Source organism: Salvelinus sp. IW2-2015, linkage group LG6.2 (assembly GCF_002910315.2).
Source record: "Salvelinus sp. IW2-2015 linkage group LG6.2, ASM291031v2, whole genome shotgun sequence".
NCBI classification, from domain to species: domain Eukaryota; kingdom Metazoa; phylum Chordata; class Actinopteri; order Salmoniformes; family Salmonidae; genus Salvelinus; species Salvelinus sp. IW2-2015.
The window spans coordinates 25334662-25355019 of NC_036846.1; the positions used below are offsets into that span (position 1 = coordinate 25334662).

The 20358-nt window shown below is 44.8% G+C and overlaps 1 protein-coding gene and 1 pseudogene across 1 annotated transcript in view; one reads left to right on the forward strand and one right to left on the reverse strand.

The window, feature by feature from the left end:
- LOC111966037 (protocadherin-11 X-linked) overlaps nucleotides 1-20358 on the forward strand; it is a 206197-nt gene that overhangs the window by 34360 nt on the left and 151479 nt on the right. The gene's annotated exons all lie outside the window — the stretch shown is intronic.
- On the reverse strand, nucleotides 3475-6122 carry LOC139027918 (protocadherin-11 X-linked-like; annotated as a pseudogene).

Sequence of the window (20358 nt, forward strand, 5' to 3'; positions counted from 1 at the left end):
CAAAGCCTCCAGTCAAGCTATGCCTCGCCTCTTTATAATGGTCCCAAGCCTCCATCTAGCTAACTCCACTTTGTATTGGTCCAAATCCTCCATTTAGCTACCTCAAATTTTTGGTCCCAAGCCTCCATCTAACTACCTCCTTCTCCAATTGGTCCAAAACCTCAATCTAAATCCCTCCTCTTGCTATTGTCGCCAAGCCTCCAACTAGTTTACCCCTCCTGCGTAATTGGTCCCAAGTCTCCATCTAGCTACCCCTCCTCCTATTTGTTCCATGCCTCCATCTAGCTACCCCCATCTAGCTACCTCCTCTTCCTATTGGTCCCAAGCCTCCATTCTTAGCTACCTCCTCTTCCTATTGGTCCCAAGCCTCATCTAATACCCCCTCCTCCTATTGGTCCCAAGCCACCATTTAGATACCCCTCCTCCTATTGGTCCCAAGCTTCAATATAGCTACCTCTTTTCATTGGTCCAAGCCTCATCTAGCTCACGACTTTTCTATTGGTCCAACAGCCTCCATCAGCTACCTCCTCTTTCTATGGTCCCCAAGCCTCCATCTAGCTACGCGACTCTTTCTATTGGTCCAAAGCTCCATCAGCTACCACCTCTTTCTATGGTCCAAAAGCTCCATCAAGCTACCCTCCTCTTTATACATGGTCGCCAAGCCTCCATCTAGCTAACTCCACTTTGTATTGGTCCAAATCCTCCATTTAGCTACCTCAAATTATTTTGGTCCCAGCCTCCATCTAACTACCTCCTTCCTCATTGGTCCAAAACCTCAATCTAAATCCCTCCTCTTTCTATTGGTCCCCAGCCTCCACTAGTTACCCCTCCTGCTATTGGTCCCAAGTCTCCAATCTACGCTACCCCTGCTCCTTTGTTCCACATAGCCCCATCCTAGCTACCCCCATCTAGCTACCCTCTTCCTCATTGTCCCAAGCCTCCATCTAGCTTTACTCCCTCTTTCCTATTGGTCCAAGCCTCATCTAGTACCCCATCTTAGCTACACTTCTCTCCATTGGTCCGCAAGCCTCATCAGCTACCTCCTCTTTTATTGGTCCCAAGCCTCATCTAGAACCCCTTGTCCTATTGGCCCCAAGCATCCATCTAGCTACCTCCTTTCTATTGGCCCCAAGCCTGAATCAAGCTACCTCCTCTTTAACACTGGTCCCAAGCTCATCTTAGCTTCCGTCTCTTTCTATTGGTCCAAGCATCCATCTAGCTCCACTTGCCTCCATCGTAGCTATCTCCTTCTCCTATTGGTCCAAGCCTGACATCAAGCTCCCTCCTCTTTAACTGGTCCCAAGCTCCATCTGCTTCCGTCTCTTTCTATTAGTAAGCCTCTATTTAGCTATCTCCTTCTCCTATTGGTCCCAAGCCTCCATATAGCTACCTCCTCTTTCTATTGGTCTAAGTTCCATCTAGCTTGCCCCCTTCATGGTTCCAAGCTCCATCTAAATCCCCCTTTCTATTGATCCCAAGCCTCCATCTAGCTATTCCTCCTGCTTGGTCCAATCCTCCATATAGAACTACACCCTACCTCTATTGGTCCAAGCCTCTATCTAGCTACACTCCTCCTGCTATTGGTCCCAAGCCTCCTCTAGCTACACCGCTTGTCCTATTGATCCCGAGTTCTACATCTAGCTTCCTGCTCCTGCTATCTGGTCCCAAGCCTCCATCTAGCTACACCGTCTTTCTATTGGTCCCAAGCCTCCATCTAGCTACTCCTCTTTCTATTGGTCCAAGCCTCCATCTAGCTACCTCCTCTTTCTATGGTCCAAGCCTCCATCTAGCCTACACCGTCTTTCTATTGGTCCCAAGCTCCATCTAGCTACCTCCTCTTTCTATTGGTCCCAAGCCTCCATCTAGCTACCTCCTCTTTCTATTGGTCCCTAGCCTCCATCTAGCTACCTCCTCTTTCTATTGGTCCCAAGCCTCCATCTAGCTACCTCCTCTTTCTATTGGTCCCAAGCCTCCATCTAGCTACTCCTCTTTCTATTGGTCCCAAGCCTCCATCTAGCTACACCGTCTTTCTATTGGTCCCAAGCCTCCATCTAGCTACCTCTCTTTCTTATTGGTCCCAAGCCTCCATCTAGCTACCTCCTCTTTCTTTGCTCCCAAGCCACCATCTAAATCCTCCACTTTCTATTGGTCCAAGGCTCCATTTTATCGACCTCCTCTTTTATGTGGTCCCTAGCTTCCATCTTGCTGTCTCCTCTTGCTATTGGTTCCAAGCCTCTATCTTTCCCTTGATCTTAGTGACCCACCATACTGTTGCACTATCATTCTCCATCCCATAGAGCTCCGCCCACTCTGCTCTGCCCACCCTTCTCCGTCGCTCTCTGCTCTGCTCCGGCCTCTCTGCTTGCTCCGCCCTCTCTCTGCTCTGCTTCCGCCCCTGCTCTGCTCTGCTCCGCCCTCTCTGCTGCTGCTCCCGCCTCTCTGCTCTGCGGCCGCCCCACTGCTGCTGCTGCTCGTCCCTCTCTGCTCTGCTCCGTCCCTCTCTGCTCTGCTCCGCCCCTCTCTGCTCTGTTCGCGCCCCACTCTGCTCTGCTCCGCCCCATCTGCTCTGCTCCAGCCCGCTCTTCTTTGCACCCGCCCCACTCTGCTCTGCTCTGCCCCACTCTGCTCATCCCTCTTTGCTCCGCCCCACTCTGCTCTGCTCCACCCCCCTTACCTCTGATGTACATAAATTTTCCTGGGCTGTTGTTATATTTTGGGCACTCGCATTTGGCACATCTCTTAGGGAATCATATGCCTCAGACCAAACCCTAGCATTCAAATGAGCCTTGCTTTTGCCTTTTGCTTTGCTCTCTCCCTCACACTCACAAAGCCCTTCAGAGAGCTCCACAGTAGACGCCACTTAATATCTCCAGCAGCGGCAACCAATATCTGGGCTTATTTAATCGAGGTCTTATTATTCTGTAGTGTAGTGGCACCTCTTGGGGGATACATGTCTACTATTTCAGTGGAAAGTGAACAGCTGATTAAACCCAACGTTTATCTGTTAAGCTGATGACTGTCAAATCAAAGACTCTGTTTGGTTTTCTCTGTCTGTCAGACATGCTAGTTTTTTTCAGGTGGTGTCAATCAAAAAAGCTTAGAGCTGCTTTAATCCATTGGTCCTCAGCAATACAGCTGTGCAGAGTTCAATTAGTAGCGTGGCGACTTGATTCTCCCAAAGCATGCTATTAACTCTGCCACCGAGCCTTTCTCCACTTAAGATTCTCATTTAACACTGGTTCCCCATTCCACTGCCTCCATTATACTTTTAAGTGGAACATTAACCCCAAATAAGGTTAAAGTTTTTTTTTAGACATATAGTACAAGATAGCAAAGGGAGGTATAATCTGTCTTCGTTTTTTCCTCTTTCTGGAAGTAAAGATAGATTTCATTTTGGTTGAAGTTTCTTGGCCAGACTTCAGTTTAACTACTTCCTCTCTGAGGTATTCTTCTCAATATTCAATGCTGATGACATTAATGCACATGGGACTTTTTGTGTGGTTCATTCTCCCGTCTCCTCCCGCTGCCACCCATCACCCTCCCATCTATCACAAAGGACAGTGGTACAGGGAGTGGAGTGGAAACAGTAGGTGGCTTTAGAAATAAGTTATGAATTATCTGTCTGGTGTGGATTTGCCAGAAGTCTTGAATCCCCTGACAGCTGCACTCTGAGACCGAGTACGGGTCTGAGCTGGTGGAGGAGCACTTGGAGTGCGAGTCACAGCCCACCACAAACGTGTTGTCTAGCGGGAGCTCCTGATCACGTGGTGTTTATTGGCGCCATCGGGGTCTCTGGTTTGATTTGGAAGGTTGGCTGGGGGGAGGCAGAGCTTGTTATGCTTGGCTAAGTCTGGACTGTCAGGTTTGAAGGTGGTCGGCGTGAGTGGCCAGTTGTATTTCCCCATGGGTCTGCTCATCTAGCTCCACAGGCAGGTCCAGGGGTTCCATTATGTGCTCCTGGCTGGGTCATCAGGCTTGGATTCTTCTATGGTGACAAGTTCAAGAGGAGGCTCTTAGGGAGTCTCTTCTTTTTCTTCTTTTTCTTCTTGATTTGACGTTGTCCTGGTTGGGCGACACCCACTCGCCGCTCTGCTTGCCCTTCTGCACCACTTTGTGCCTGGCGCGTCTGACGGCAGCGCACTAAAGCTGTCACGAAGATGACTAAGATGACTGTCATAGTCCCAGCTATAATAGCATGACAACAATCACGTGATCCGTTGGCTTGGGGTGTGACTCACTGTCTCCCACGTTACGGTCCAATGGAGTCTCCAAGCTCTTACGTAGCTGCTCCTTTGATGAAGCGTAGCGTTGGATACAGTCTCGTTAATGAACAGGTGAATGAGGGCGATTGCGGTGTAAGGACTCCGGCTGGCCCAGGTCTTTGATTTCACAACTAGCCTGTGTAAACCCTGATCGCTGAGACTATCTTCTCCTGCAGTTATTATTAGTTGTTTTGTTCTATGGCAACAGCCTCTTGGTGACCCCCAATGATGCTGTCTGCAGCTCAGCATTCATGCCAGTGTCATTGTCTATCGCGAACACCCTGGTGACCACAGACCCAGGGCTGGTGGTAGACTGGACCAGATCGTAAGAGTAGTTGGATGAGGGGATAACAAAAACGGGTCGATTGTCATTGACATCCAAAGTTTTATCGGTGACCTTGCGTAGTGAAGTGCTGGGGTGGTTGCCCTCCGTCTATAGCCTTCACATAAAAGTGTATGAGCTCTGCTGCTCTCTATCAATGTGAGGTTGGGTTTGATTACACGGTCTGGGGATCAATAAGGAATTGTCTTTCCCGTTAGGATGGACAGTGTTATGACAGAGTTGTCACCTGCGTCAGAATCTGTGACGGTGGATGCAGACCCACGGTCCGTACAGAGGCAGGTTCTCAGGCACGTAGAAGTTATACTCAGGATGGGTGAAAGCTGGGCTTGTTGTCGTTGAGGTCCTGCACTATTAACCTCACTGTGACATTGCTCTGCAGCGAAGTAGACCATTGTCCTCGCCATGCACAGTGAACGATACTTCTCCTGCTTCTCTCTACTCAGGCGTTTGCCAACGGAGAGGATTCCTGACCGTCTATCTATGTAAACCCATCAGGCGCGTCAGGGCCAAGAGAATAATAATCTCTGCATTATGTCCGCTGTCTGCATCCGTGGCACTGATCTTTATGAGCTGCGTGGATGGATCATTGTTCTCTGGTATGGACGCTGAATCTCAGGCTGAGGGAAGATGGGAGCGTTGTCATTCTCATCCTTAATTTTTATTAAAACCATCGCTGAAGTGTTCAAAGGAGGCTTCCTGAATCCGACGCCTACGATCTTAATTGCATATTCCTGGTTGTTTCGTAATCTAAGGGGCCGCAGTTCTCCAGCAGGAACTGGTCATTAAAGACTGGCTTTACCTGAAAGGAACGTCGATGGTCAGTGTAACAAGTCAACTTTGCCGTTCCAGATCCGAGTCCTTGTCGTCACTGTAATTAGGCTATTTTTGTGTTGAGAGGAGCGTTCTCTGACAGTAGAACCGTTCTTTTACAAGGTTCATTATATACCGAGTGTCTATGGACGGAACGTTGTCATTAATGTCCATTACGTTGACGATAAACCGTAGCTCTGGAGGGGGTGGAGCTGCCATCGCTGGCCAGGCGATGAGTTTGTGGACCGGAGTGGCTTCTCTGTCTAAGGGCCTGCTTAACGTGGATCAGCCGGTGGTGCCTGTCTATGGAAAAATGCTCTTGGTGATGAGGAGATCTGGTTGGAGAAGAGAAGTGGATCTGGGCGTTGGAGCGAGGTCTGCGTGCGTGGCGTGGAGCGCTGGGTGACGGAGGTTCCTATGGGGGCGTGTCTCGGGGTGGTTTCACTCCCCTCACTGTCTTGAAGACGGCGATTGTCGTTGACGTCGGAGATGGTACCTGGAGGATGGCCGTGCTGGACTTGGGTGGCGTTCCTCGTCCTCCACCTTGTTTTCATGACGAAGGTGTCCTTCTGCTCGCGTCCAGGCTCTGCTGGACGATCAGCTGAGGCATCTGTCTCCCTCTGGGTCTCGATGATGTCTAGGCCAAACTCACTTACACTCTGTATAGACAGGGAGAAGAAGAGAGATAGTTTGTGAGTTTCAGTCATATTTTACTGGACTACATGAAACTACTGTGCGTCCTGTAACATCCTGGAGTATGTTACTAATTGCTTAGTTATTCCTCAGTGTGGGGACGTATGCATTCATAACGTTGATTTCTGGGAATTTCCATGCATTTCACTGAACACTACTAATCTTATATGAATGTCATACACTGCAATCAGCCTACTAGTGGTCTTGTAAGCTGGCGCTAGACTCACACAGCTGGTTTCCAGAACTCACACAAATAAGCTGTGGTTTGTTTTATGTTTCAAACATGATGTTTGCTCTCGCACTGCAGCAAAACACTTTGGGGTGAAAGTGCTTTAATTGTATTAGCAGTGGTGGAAAAACGCACCCAGCTGCATACTTTGAGCTAAAAGTAAAGATATCTTTATTTAAAAATACGAAAGTAAAGTGAAGTCACCCAGTAAATACAATTTGAGGTAAAAGTCTAAAAGTATTTGATGTAACAAAGTAACACAAATAACAAGTACTGGACCAATAGAAAGAGGTGGTAGCTGATGGAGGCTTTGGACCAATAGAAAGAGTCGGTAGCTAGATGGAGGCTTGGGACCAATAGAAAGAGGAGGTAGCTGATGGAGGCTTTGGACCAATAGAAAGAGTCGGTAGCTAGATGGAGGCTTGGGACCAATAGAAAGAGGAGGTAGCTATATTGAAGCTTGGGACCAATAGGAGGAGGGGGTATCTAAATGGTGGCTTGGGACCAATAGGAGGAGGGGGTATCTAGATGGATGCTTGGGACCAATAGGAGGAGGGGGTATCTAGATGGTGGCTTGGGACCAATAGGAGGAGGGGGTATCTAGATGGATGCTTGGGACCAATAGGAGGAGGGGGTAGCTAGATGAAGGCTTTGGACAAATAGCAGGAGGGGCTAGCTAGATGGAGGCTTGGGACCAATAGGAAGAGGAGGGATTTAGATGTAGGCTAGGGACCAATAGGATGAGGAGATAGCTAAATAGAGGCTTGGTACTAATAGAACGAGGAGGTAGCCAAATGGAGGATTTTGACCAATAGACAGAGGCGGTAGCTAGGTGGAGGCTTGGGACCAATAGAAAGTGGAGGGATTTAGATGGTGGCTTGGGACCAATAGAATGAGGAGGGATTTAGATGGAGGCTTGGGACCAAAATAATTTGAGGTAGCTAGATGGAGGCTTGGGACCAATAGAATGAGGAGGTAGCTAAATGGAGGATTTGGACCAATAGACAGAGGCGGTAGCTAGATGGAGGCTTGTTACCAATAGAATGAGGAGGGATTTAGATGGTGGCTTGGGACCAAAATAATTTGAGGTAGCTAGATGGAGGCTTGGGACCAATAGAAAGTGGAGGTAGCTAAATGGAGGATTTGGACCAATAGAAAGTGGAGTTAGCTAGATGGAGGCTTGGGACCAATAGAAAGTGGAGGTAGCTAGATGGAGGCTTGGGACCAATAGAACGAGGAGGTAGCTTGATGTAGGCTTTGGACCAATAGAAAAAGGCGGTAGCTAGATGGAGGCTTGCGACCAATAAAAACAGGCGGTAGCTAGATGGAGGCTCGCGTCCAATAGGAGGAGGGGGTAGCTAAATGGAGGCTTTGGACAAATAGCAGGAGGGGGTAGCTCGATTTGAGACTTGGGACCAATAAGAGGAGGTGGAGCTAGACGGGGCTTGGGACCAATAGGAGGAGGGGGTATCTAGATGGAGGCTTGGGACCAATAGGAGGAGGGGTATCTAGAATGGAGGCTTGGGACCAATAGGAAGGAGGGGGTATCTAGATGGAGGCTTAGGACCAATAGGAGGAGGGGGTATCTAGATGGAGGTTGGGACAATAGGGAGGAGGGGTAGCTTAGAGGAGGCTTTGGAACCAAAATGGAGGAGGGGGTATCTAGATGGAGGCTTGGGACCAGAATAGGAAGGAGGGGGTAGCTAGACGGAGGATTGGAACCAATGGAGGAGGGGGTATCTAGATGGAGGCATGGACCAATAGAAAAGAGGAGGTAGCTAGATGGAGGCTTGGGAACCAATAGAAAGAGGAGGTAGCTAGACGGAGGCTTGGAACCAATAGGAAGAGGTGGTAGCTAGACGGAGGTTTGGAACCAATGGAGAGAGGGGGTATCTAGATGGAGGCATGGGACCAAATAGAAAGAGGAGGTAGCTTGACGGGGCTTTGGACGCAATAGGAGGAGTGGGTAGCTTGAACGGGGCTTGGAACCAATAGGAAGGAGTGGGTAGCTTGACGGGGCTATGGACCAATAAGGAGGAGGGGTAGCTAGACGGGGCTTGGAACCAATAGGAGGAGGGGGTACCTAGAGTGTGTCAGTAAAAGCTTTTTAACCAAATTCATTAGAATCATTTAATTGCATTTTTGAATGGTGTAAAAAGCAAGTACATCATTAGTTAGATAGTAGGATGGTTGGTATGGTAGAGAGACCAGTATTTGATATAGGTTAAGGGTTCAGTCATTGGTTGTCGTTACGGTGTGGCATAGATACTTTAAACTACGCCATTATACATCATCTGTTTAGTCTGAGGAGAGGGTATTATTGTACAGTTTAGACATTTTGGAAACAAGGTCATAACATGGGATTCATTCATACAGTAATTTTATTTATTTATTTTCACCTTTATTATCCAGGTAGGCTAGTTGAGAACAAGTTCACATTTACAACTGCGACCTGGCCAGAATTTTTTTTTAAATTTTTTTTTAATTTCACCTTTATTTAACCAGGTAGGCACTAGTTGAGAAAAGTTCTCATTTGCAACTGCGACCTGGCCAGATAAAGCATAGCAGTGTGAACAGACAACACAGAGTTACACATGGGAGTAAACAATAAACAAGTCAAATAACATGGGTAGAAAAAAAAAGAGAATCTATATACAATGTGTGCAAAAGGCATGAGGTAGGCAATAAAAATCGAATAATTACAATTTAGCAGATTAACCACTGGAGTGATAAATCATCAGATGATCATGGTGGCAAGAAGAGATATCTGGGTGTGCAAAAGAGCAGAAAAGTAATAAATAAAAGCAGTATGGGGGGTGAGGTAAGGTAAATTTGGGTGGGTAGATTTTACAGATGGACTATGTACAGCTGCAGCGATCGGTTAGCTGCTCGGATAGGCAGATTTTTAAAGTTGTTGAGGGAGAATAAAAGTCCTCCAACTTCAAGAGTTTATTGCAATTCGTTCCAGTCGCAGGCAGCAGAGAACTGGAAGGAAAAAGGCGTCCAAATTAGGTTTTGGCTTTAGGGATGATCAGTGAGATACACCTGCTGGAGCGCGTGCTGCGGGTGGGTGTAGCCATCGTGACCAGTGAACTGAGATAAGGCGGCACTTTACCTAGCATAGCCTTGTATAGATGAACCTGGAGCCGAGTGGGTCTGACGACGAACATGTAGCGAGGGCCAGCCGACTAGGGCATACAGGTCGCAGTGGTGGGTCGTATAAGGTGCTTTAGTAACAAAAAATGGCACTGTGATAAACTGCATCCAGTTTGCTGAGTAGAGTATTGGAAGCTATTTTGTAGATGACATCGCCGAAGTCGAGGATCGGTAGGATAGGTCAGTTTTTACTAGGGTAAGTTTGGCGGCGTGAGTGGAAGGAGGCTTTGTTGCGGAATAGAAAGCCGATTCTTGAATTTGATTTTTGGATTGGAGATGTTTGATATGAAGTCTGGAAGGAGAGTTTGCAGTCTAGCCAGACACCTAGGTACTTAATAGATGTCCATATATTCTAGGTCGGAATGTCCAGAGGTGGTGATGCTAGTACGGGCGTGCGGGTGCCAGGCAGCGAACGGTTGAAAAAGCATGCATTTTGGTTTTACTAGCGTTTAAGAGCAGTTGGAGGCCACGGAAGGAGTGTTGTAGTGGCATTGAAAGCTCGTTTGGAGGTTAGAATTAGGCACAGTGTCCAAGGAAGGGCCGGAAGTAATATAGAATAATGGTGTCGTCTGCGTAGAGGTGAGATCAGGGAATCGCCCGCAGCAAGAGCAACATCATTGATGTATACAGAGAAAAAGAGTCGGCCCGAGAATTAACCTGTGGTACCCCATAAGAGACTGCCAGAGGACCGGACAACACATGCCCCTCGATTTGACACACTGAAACTCTGTCTGCAAAGTAGTTGGTGAAACCAGGCAAGCAGTCATTAGAAAAACGAGGCTACTGAGTCTGCCGATAAGAATATGGTGATTGACAGAGTCGAAAGCCTTGGCCAGGTCGATGAAGACGGCTGCACAGTAATGATCTATTTATCGATGGCGGTTATGATATCGTTTAGTACCTTGAGCGTGGCTGAGGTGCACCCGTGACCGGCTCGGAAACCGGATTGCACATCGGAGAAGTCGGTGGGATTGGAGAATGGTCAGTGATCTGTTTGTTGACTTGGCTTTCCGAAGACCTTAGATAGGCAGGCAGGATGGATTAGGTCTGTAACGTTTGGGTCCAGGTGTCTCCCCCTTTGAAGAGGAGGGATGACCGCGGCAGCTTTCCAATCCCTTGGGGATCTCAGATGATACGAAGGAGAGGTTGAACAGGCCTGGTAATAGGGGGGGCGACAATGGCGCGGACAGTTTCAGAAATAGGCGGTCCAGATTGTCAAGCCCAGCTGATTTGTATGGGTCCAGGTTTTCCAGACTCTTTCAGAACATCTGCTATCTGGATATGGGTAAAGGAGAAGCTGGGGAGGCTTGGGCGAGTAGACAGCGGGGGGGCGGGGGCTGTTGGCAAGGTTGGAGTCGCCAGGAGGAAGGCATGGCCAGCCATTGAGAAATGTTTGTTGAAGTTTTTTCGATTATAACGGACTTATCAGTGAGTGACCGTGTTACCCTAGCCTCAGTGCAGTGGGCAGCTGGGAGGAGTGCTCTTGTTTTCCATGGACTTTACAGTATCCCAGAACTTTTTGGAGTTAGAGCTACAGGATGCAAATTTCTGCTTGAAAAAAGCTGGCCTTTGCTTTCCTGACTGACTGCGTGTATTGGTTCCTGACTTCCCTGAAACAGTTGCATATCGCGGGGGCTCCTTCGTGCTATTGCAGTTCGCCCAAGGATGTTTTTTGTGCTGTCGAGGGCAGTCAGGTCTGGAGTGAACCAAGGGCTATATCTGTTCTTGGTTTGCATTTTTTTGAACGGAGCTAGCTTGTCTAATATGGTGAGAGAAGTAACTTTTAAAGAATGACCAGGCATCCTCAAACTGACGGAGATGAGGTCAATATCCTTCCAGGGTACCCGGGCCAGGTCGATTAAAGAAAGCCTGCTCGAGAAGTGTTTTAGGGAGCATTTGACAGTGATGAGGGTGGTCGTTTTGACCGCGGACCCGTGGCGGATACAGGCAATGAGGCAGTGATGCTGAGATCTTGATTGAAGACAGCAGAGGTGTATTTGGAGGGCAGGTTGTCAGGATAATGTCTATTAGGGTGCCCATGTTTACGGATTTAGGGTTGTACCTGGTGGGTTCCTTGATGATTTTTGTGTGAGATTGAGGCATCAAGCTTGGATTGTAGGACTGCCGGGGTGTTAAGCATATCCCCAGTTTAGGTCACCTAACAGAACAAACTCTGAAGCTAGATGGGAGCGATCAATTCACAGATGGTGTCCAGGGCACAGCTGGGAGCTGAGGGGGGTCGGTAGCAGGCGGAAACAGTGAGAGACTTATTTTCTGGAGAGATTAATTTTTTAAAAATTAGAAGTTCGAACTGTTTGGGCATAGACCTGAAAGTATGACAGAACTTTGCTGGCTATCTCTGCAGTAGATTGCAACTCCTCCCCTTTGGCAGTTCTATCTTGACGGAAAGTGTTATAGTTGGGTATGAAATCCCAGAATTTTGGTGGCCTTCCTAAGCCAGGATTCGGACACGGCAAGGACATCAGGGTTGCAGAGTGTGCTAAAGCGGTGAGTAAGGCAAACTTAGGGAGGAGGCTTCTGATGTTGACATGCATGAGGCCCAAGGCTTTTTTCGATCACAGAAGTCAACAAATGAGGGTGACTGGGGCCATGCAGGGCCTGGTTTACCTCCACATCACCCGAGGAAACAGAGGAGTAGTAGGATGAGGGTGCGGCTAAAGGCTATCAAAACTGGTCGCCTAGAGCGTTGGGGACAAAGAATAAAGGAGCAGATTTATGGGCGTGGTAGAATAGATTCTGGGCATAATGTGCAGACAGGGGTATGGTGGGCACGGGTACAGCGGAGGCAAGCCAGGCACTGGGTGATGATAAGAGAGGTTGTATCTCTGGACATGCTGGTCTCAATGGGTGAGGTCACCGCATGTGTGGGGGGTGGACAAAGGAGGTATCAGAGGTACGGAGAGTGGAACTACGGGGTCCATTGCAAACCAAAACAATGATAATGATAACTAGCCTGAACAACAGTATGCAAGGCATATTGATATTTGAGAGAGACATACAATAAGGCATAAAGTGATTGCAGGTCTTGATTGGGAGAGCTAGCTAAAACAACAGGTAAATAACAGCAGCAATAACAGGGTGCTAGTCTAACACAGCAAACAACAGGTAAAAATGGCGACGACTAGGCAGAGAGGGTCGGATTAACTACACACAGATCCTGCAAAGCAGAATACAGCAAAGCAGTTCGACACATACAACACAGAGTTACACATGGAGTAAACAACAGTCAATATAACAATAGAAAAAGTCTATATACAGTGTGTGCAAATGAGGTAAGATAAGGGGGATAAGGCAATAAATAGGCCATAATGGCGAGGTAATTACGATATAGCTATTACACAATGGAGTGATAGATGTACAGAAGATGAATGTGCAAGTAGAGATACTTGGGTGCAAAAGGAGCAAGATAAATAAATAAATACAGTATGGAGATGAAGTAGTTGGATGGGCTATTTACAGATGCGCTATGTACAGGTGCAGTGATCTGTGAGCTGCTCTGACAGCTGGTGCTTAAAGCTAGTGAGGAAGATATGAGTCTCCAGCTTCAGCTATTTTTGCAGTGCGTTCCAGTCATTGACAGCAGAGTACTGGAAGGAAAGGCGGCCAAAGAGAGAAAATTGGCTTTGGGGGTGACAAGTGAGATATACCTGCTGGAGCGTGTGCTATGGGTGGGTGCTGCTATCGTGACCAGAGCTGAGATAAGGCGGGCTTTACCTAGCAAAGATTTGTAGATGACCTGGAGCCAGTGGGTTTGGCGACGAGTATGAAGCGAGGGCCAGCCAACGAGAGCGTACAGGTCGCAGTGGTGGGTAGTATATTGGGCTTTGGTGACAAAAGACGGATGGCACTGTGATAGACTGCATCCAATTTGTTGAGTAGAGTGTTGGAGGCTATTTTGTAGATGACATCGCCGAAGTCGAGGATCGGTAGGATGGTCAGTTTTACGAGGGTATGTTTGGCAGCATGAGTGAAGGTTGCTTTGTTGCGATATAGGAAGCCGATTCTAGATTTAATTTTGGATTGGAGATGCTTAATGTGAGTCTGGAAGGAGAGTTTACAGTCTAACCAGACACATAGGTATTTGTAGTTGTCCACATATTCTATGTCAGAACCGTCCAGAGTAGTGATGCTGGATGGGCGGGCAGGTGCTGGTAGCGATCGGTTGAAGAGCATGCATTTAGTTTTACTTGCATTTAAGAGCAGTTGGAGGCCACGGAAGGAGAGTTGTATGGCATTGAAGCTTGTCTGGAGGTTAGTTAACACAGTGTCCAAAGAGGGGCCAGACGTATACAGAATGGTGTCGTCTGGGTAGAGGTGGATCAGAGAATCACCTGCAGCAAGGGAGTTTGTAAAGTAAAATACATTTGCATTATAGATGCCCAATAAAATAGTATTGTCCTGGAATTAGTTTGTAGTTTTTAATGTTTTTTCTTTTACTGCTTTATATATATACTTGTTTTCATGATCATTGCTCACATCTAAAATGACACATTCTGGTGTAGTTTCATCATACGTCTTTAAAATATTTTATTTGATGAAGTGTTATATTATGGGAATTTTGCTCTTGTCTATCTTGAGTTTTTTTATTGACTTCATTGTGGCAATCCTTTCAAATACCTTGTAGCATAGTTCTTACAAATGCATTGTCTATCATTTAACATTTATAGTCATTTAACAGAAACTCTTTAACTAGAACATTTTACAGTAGTGAGCGCATACATTTTTATACTTTTTTCTGTACTGTTCCCCGAGTGGGAATCGAACCCACAACCTTGACACAGGACCACTATCCACTGCTGCGTTATGTATGTAGACGTTTGAAGAGACACCCACACAGAGCAGATATTAATTTTCCCCACCCACCTTTTATTTAAAACCCATTTAAAAGCAACACTGCCATGGGACATTATACGTAAGCCTACTTGCGTAGCCAGTACAGCGTACTAAGGAACATATAATTCACTTGGGTTTGTAATGCTCCCTGTCAAGTTGTCAGAATGGCTTTGCACTCATACTTGTTATGCCCTGCCTTGAAATATCCCCTTAAATTATGCACAAATATTTAACCAATGTTTTACAATTCTGATGTATTCTTTTGTGTTTTGGTGGGGGCGACATTAATGGTGTATTTCAAATATTCCATGTCACTGATGTTGTTCGTCAGTGAGAAATATTTCTCCTTTAAACTAATCTGAATATGAATGGGTTGATGACTAAGTCAACGTTCTCCTCCGTCCTTGTAATGTGCCGTATCAACCGTTCCATCAGTATATTCTATCTTGTGTATTTCAGGGCTTGCTAATCTGAAAAAGGCTTTGCGAGTTGAATCAAATCATTATTTGTTTCTTATGGGGTAATTATTAGTCAGGCATTGCGAGTTTAATCACTTTTCTGTTACTTATGGGGTAATTATTGGTCATAATATTTGGTCAGATTGTGTCAAACACATGTTTTTTGGTCTAAAGTGGGACAGCGTTGTTCAAACTGAAAGACCAGCGCCACCTTAGAGATGTCAGGGTGATGGTATATCTATTATCTCTATTGTAATCTCCTGTCACCTGGAGCGTTTGAAAAGTAGGGCCTCCCTGTTGGCATTAGATGAGACAGCTAAGTGTGCTTATTCAAATCCTATACGTGAAGTAAATCAGGGTCTGGTGAGAATCTGGAGCTCAAAAGGCTAATTAAATGAATAAAAGGGTTAATCACTCATAATACAATATGATTAAAATCTCTGTAATTAGGTTTCGGGAGAAGATAATAGATAAAAGAGGAAAGAAGTCAATGTCCTTTAGGATTGTTAAGATTATATCAGGTATACCTAAATATCCTTGGCTGTCACTAGGTCTTTAATATTATTGGACCTCTGACAGCCAATGACTGACAACACTGGCTACAACTTCCTAGTTTTGACTTGTCTGTAAACTCTCGCTCCAATAGATTCCTCTTTTTAACATTGATACAGTTCAGATAAATTCAGATAAATGCTCCCCAGAATATTAACATTCATGTTTTTCTTCATCTCGTAAAATGAAAATGTTTTGTCGAGTGTAGAATTCACAATTGTGATCCGTTCAAGTCAGCCTGGCCTTAACAAAAGCAGCATATGGCAAGTTGACACCGCTCAATCTCCCTGAGCGTAAACCTGTAATACAAAAAGTCCAAAATACAGGATAAAGCAGATTGTGATGTTTTTATTTGTTCATGAAAGTGAAAGACAGTGATTTAGTTCCTTATGCGTGCTTCTTCCATTGACCTCTTACCTAAAGCAGCTAGAGGATAACGGATATAACAGCAAACGATCATTGAATCCTAATAGGAGACACAGGAGATTTACAGATGAAGGTCAGATGGATGTAGGCGCTAAAGAGGAAAGCTTGTCAAAAATACTTCAGAGACTACATATTTATGGCACCATATGGTATCTTAATATCCTAAGAGATCTGTTTGGTAGGATCCAATGCTGCTCAGTGCACCATAGCCTCTTTTCCTCTCTCCCTAGCTTCCCTTCTCTCTTTTATTCCCTCCCTCATATCTGCCTTCCTTTTCTTTTATCTCTGTCTATCCTACCCTGTTCTCAGCCGGTAAGTTTTAGAGGTCAATCCCTCCCAGTGACGTACGGGAAACCTCTGTCTCCATCTGTGCTTTAGTTGTGGCAGATCAAGTGAGCAACCTCCCTGGCTGGCTGAGTGATCTCAGACACGGGTATGAATATGCAACAGCAAAAAGGCCAATATGCTCTTTTGTTTGTCCCATATTCCACAGGGCCATAGTGCGTACCAGGTCAGTTGTTGATGTCAGACCCAACCTCCTGTGATTTGTGTATTTTCTTAGCTAGCAGGTCCTATTAACATACTCCTACTTAACATACTGTACACAGATATTACCATTTAACTTATGATCTCAGAACATAAACATTTGAAAGGATTGCAGATGTGATTATGTTGTTGTTGTAATTTACAATATATTCCTAAAAACAATCACTCTAGCTAAGTGTTATAGCTAACCCTTACAGAAAATCACATGATTTCACATATAGAAAGAATCACATGATTTCACATATAGAAAAAATCACATGATTTCACATATAGAAAAAATCACATGATTTCACATGAAATTTCACGTGCAACAGTTTTTTTCTCTCGCAAAAGTCAGTGCTTCTATAATCAATATGCACACTGTAGGTAGGCCTAACGTAAGCAGCAGCGCAAGATCAGATTCAACATGATCATCCAGATATCGGCAGATGTGTCTTTTGTAGTTTTGGGGGCAGACCTAGTTAATGTCAGACGTGTACCTATCAAGAGGACCTACTGTAGGGTGCCAGAGTAAGGTTTAAAAGTATGAGACAAAATGCTGTTTTCAGGGTTAAACGAAGTGTTGCAGTAGGGTGGTGGATGTAATTACACATTTGGAGCTAAATCAGTTGAATAGAATTGCATGCTCTGATAATCACAGTAAAATGCACAAGCTTATGCTCACATGTAGCATTCTTCAAGGGCTTTCATCTGGCAAAATTATACCTGATTGTCAGGTGTGTCTTGAAGAATGCTTTTAAAAATAAAAAAATAAAAAATTGAATACAAATGATCTAGAGATTTGTATTCATTGTTCGAGTGTAATAGAGTTTAACAGCTACTACAGATTAGATTTCTAAGAGCTGGATTATATTGTAACTTCAATCTCCCTATATCTGTCTGTCTCTCTATATTACAGGAGACGGGACTGAAACCACCACTCTATGACACACTCTGTGGCTCAGGTACAACTCGCTGCCACAGGATAAAAATCAATCTCTAGCTGCCAGTACCTAGAGAGAGAAAGAGAGAGGGAGAGAGAGAGAGAGAGAGGGAGGAAGGCACAGATGAAGAGGTGGATCTCATACTATACAGTCTCTACAGCCTCAAAACACCAACCATCAAAAGGAATATGTTAATTTGTTTTTATTTTTTTTGTGGGCGAAAAAAAAAGAAGTATTACTTGAATAATTTTCACCGAAATGAAGACACGTTGTTGCCTGCCTGAAACTTGACAAAGCTCTACTTGTGAATCCTGTAGGAGGGTTTGAAATACTTTACAGAAACCCTATACCATCACTTATCTCGTATCTATCTCCTAGATGATGACACGTTATGATCCGCCCTGTAAAAACAATGAATAGTTATTCTGTACTGTATTCTGTAAAGTATGTTTATATGTATGTATATTTATCACAGAGTTCACTGTGTTTATATTTATTGATTCTGTTTGAGTAAAGTTTGACCTACACTCTTAGAAATAAGGGTTCCGTAGGGGTTCTAAGGCTGTTTCCATAGGAGAACCTTTCTTGGTTCCAGGTAGAACCCTTTTTGGTTCCAGTTAGAACTCTTCTGGATTCCATGTAGAACCCTCTGTGGAAAGGCTCCTACATGGAACTCAAAAGGGTTCTACCTGGAACCAAAAGGGTTCTACCTGGAACCAAAAAGGGTTCTTCAAAGGGTTCTCCTGTGGGGACAGCTGAAGAACCCTTTAATGTACTAGATAGCACCCTTTTTTTCTAAGAGTGTGCCAGGAGGTTGTTTTATGTCACTTGCTTTTGAATCCATTGAATTCACAATTTTTTGGGCTCATGGATATAGTGACTGGTAATGTATGATGCTGCAATCTTGGCCTAATGCAAATGGACTTAATGCAAATTGGTCTACTGCTAATGGGCCTACAGCAAATGGGCCTACTATGTGACTGTTCTGCCCATGTCACCATGTACCTTTATGTCAATGATCGCCTCGTATCATCCCATACACTTACAGTGCCACTGTTACTGTTAGTAGTGAGGAGAGTGGCTAGTGTTAATATGTATGGCCCACTGGACTGGAACACCACAGCTAGTGTAAGTACTGACGAGTGTGGCTAGTGGTTGGCCCACTGGACTGGAACACCATATTGTCTACTGATTGTCACCGTAGGACAGTAGGGAATTGTACCTCATAATAGAGAGCAGATCAATATTTTGAGCCACAATCACAAGGGACCGAAAGGCTTTGTTCATAAAAGAGTACCGTGGTTTAACCTTAGTGTACTAGAGTCAGGTAGACAGCTTCGACAGGTAGAGCACCGTGGTTTAACCTTAGTTACTAGAGTCAGTCAGACAGCTTCACAGTAGAGCACCATGGTTTAACCTTAGTGTACTAGAGCAGTCAGACAGCTTCACAGTAGAGCACCATGGTTTAACCTTAGTGTACTAGAGTCAGTCAGACAGCTTCACAGTAGAGCACCATGGTTTAACCTTAGTGTACTAGAGTCAGTCAGACAGCTTCACAGTAGAGCACCATGGTTTAACCTTAGTGTACTAGAGTCAGTCAGACAGCTTCACAGTAGAGCACCATGGTTTAACCTTAGTGTACTAGAGTCAGATAGACAGCTTCACAGTAGAGCACCATGTTTTTTGTACCTGTATTTAACAGGCAAGTCAGTTAAGAACAAATTCTTATTTTCAATGACAGCCTAGGAACAGTGGGTTAACTGCCTTGTTCAGGGGCAGAAAGACAGATTGTCAGCTCTGGATTCGATCTGCAAACCTACGGTTACTAGTCCAACGCTCTAACCACTAGGCTACCTGCCGCCCCGTCAGTTAGAGTCAGACAGCTTCACAGTAGAGCACCATGGTTTAACCTTAGCGTATCGGAGTCAGCGAGACAGCTCCACAAGTCACAGCCGATCTAACCTGTGAGATATATTGTTACAAATTATAAAATGATTATTCCAAGTGGTAAAACTCAGGCAGTTTAAAAAAAATAAGTAATGCAAACTATTTTTTTCTTTTGTGCACTAATTTATATTGACGCATGATTTATTCAATTGAAATTAGAGGAGGGATAAACATTGGACACCGACACGGGTAGATGTAGAGCAAGCAACGTTCAGCAGGATTCAATATATTAACAGCAATAAGGTGACATTAGGAAGAGAGAAGGGTCTTTTGGTTCTGGTTTGGTATCCACACACAAATATATGCCTCTACTGCATTGTGTAAAACACTTGGAGTCATTCATCGTTGTTACGTCCTGATCTTAATTACTATCTTCAATACTACACTAATAAACAGCTTGGTTTGGTTAGCACTGTTGTCAATAGTCATGATGTTTAATGGTTGTCTTATAAAGAGACTGCTTTGGTAGACGAGGCTGTATGCACAGTATGTATGTCACATATACGATACCTTCCTAATGATTCAAATCGTTTCTGGAGAAGGTACCGGATGTAATTATGGTATCAAATGTAACACTACTGAGTAGAACCACAGTGTGAACTATACAGAGCATCCTTAGCACTGCAATCATCATTAGATGTACCCGATCTTTGGGAGAAAAGAGAAAAAAACATACATGAATACATGAGACAAGACAGCTTCTGTTGTACGGGAGACAGATGACGATGAAATACCAACCTCACTTTTATTCAATGTGAAGTACAATATGCTCCTTACCTACTCTTTGTAATTAACTTTGATTTGCCAATTATGTGAAGAAAAACTGTATATAAATGTTTTGTTTATGTATGTGTGAGCTTCTGGAATTTATTAAAGTCTTCATTGATATTATACTTTCTGTCTTCCTTCATTATATTATACTTGTCTGTCTGTCTTCATTTATATTATATCTGTCTGTCCTTTCCTTCATTATATTATACTGTCTGTCTGTCCTTCCTTCATATATTATACTGTCTGTCTGTCCTTCATTATATTATACTGTCTGTCTGTCCTTCATTATATTATTTTATCTGTCTGTCTGTCCTTCCTTCATTAATATTATAACTGTCTGTCTGTCCTTCCCTTCATTATATTATACTGTCTGTCTGTCCTTCATTAT